We start from the raw sequence: 1,351 nt of genomic DNA on the forward strand, positions 1-1,351 counted from the left end.
ATATAGCTAAGGTAAAGTTCATTTATATAGGTAGATCGCTTCCACAGTGTGTGATTTTAAATAATAAAACTTGTTTGTTTTGGTGTTGTTTTGCGGAGTAAGCCTGGTCGTCACGTGATGTCCGCTTCCTCACTTCCGCCCTGTTTGATGCAGCCTCTTACGTCACTTCAGCCCATTCACTTGCGTTGCACTACTCGTGTGTGCTGGATCATCATCTGCTATCCGCTGTGTTATTTCCGCCCAGCTGTAAAGTGGCTTCTCGCGTCACCTACGCCAATATGCTGTGAATGTTGTTGTATTGTTAGCGGCCATGTTGCTGCACTTTATTTATTTTCAAACGGCAGACATCTTGGTACTCCTTTTTATATCGGTATTTTAACTTTAAAGATGCTATTTCCACAGGGGATATTTCGCATAAAACATCTATTGGTACCTACATAATGAAAAAAGTGGTTTTGTTAATATGTTCATGGGTACAAGTTAGTCAATATTCCCATATGCATCTAATATGTTGTTTTTTTAAAAAAATCACAGGTATTATCCAATGCTCAGAATTTATAAGGGAAATATTAATAAATAATTGTCAGTAGAAGACAGGAAGATAGCATATCATATATTACTATTTACTAAAAGTTAAAAAAGAGATAGATGCATGAAATCTAATAATTAATGTTTCCATCAATACACTTATAAGTATATGATGTAAAAAATCTCAAAAAAGATATATATTTATATGTGTTTTCCATATCCTAGAGTGGGATTTCTGGAGGAAAGTCTTTATATTATAGTCCAACATATAATTGGTCTTGATTTAAATCCTTCATATAGTTGATATCAGTTGGTCCTTCTGGTCCTGGGTAGTCTTCAAATTCATTAGATTGACAGCTTGATAGTTAAGTGAGGCATTCTTGGTCCAAAAATGTTCGGATCATGACGGAATATTTTTCAGTCTCAATCTGGGACTACAGTACCTGGTATTCCCTAGAGGTCCCCCATCCGGGTACTAACCAGGCCCAGCATTGCTTAGCTTCCAAGATCAGTCGAGATCGGGCATTTAAAATGAGGTATGACTGTAGATAACTATGAGACTTTGAATTACCGTCTAGGTTGATCACAAAAAAGGGGCTATCTCATAACTATCATTGAAGCCTCGTGGAGTCAAGGTATCGAGTTCAAAAATCCAGTACATTTCTCTTCTAGATAGTTTATTCGCCAGATCTCCTCCTCTTTCTCCAGTTTGTACAAGTTCAATGGCCTTGAAAGTCAGATCATCAGGATTGGAATTATGATGCTGTAGGAAATGCCTTTAGACCGTGTGTCCCTCAACCTTATTTCTGATATTCGGGATGTG

General features: G+C 37.2%; 1 pseudogene; it reads right to left on the minus strand.

Annotated features, from left to right (window-relative positions):
* Positions 1-959: 959 nt before the first annotated feature.
* Positions 960-1,078, minus strand: LOC148534801 (5S ribosomal RNA; annotated as a pseudogene).
* Positions 1,079-1,351: the final 273 nt, after the last annotated feature.

This window comes from Taudactylus pleione, unplaced genomic scaffold (genome assembly GCF_031769625.1).
Source record: "Taudactylus pleione unplaced genomic scaffold, aTauple2 ptg000064l, whole genome shotgun sequence".
NCBI classification, from domain to species: domain Eukaryota; kingdom Metazoa; phylum Chordata; class Amphibia; order Anura; family Myobatrachidae; genus Taudactylus; species Taudactylus pleione.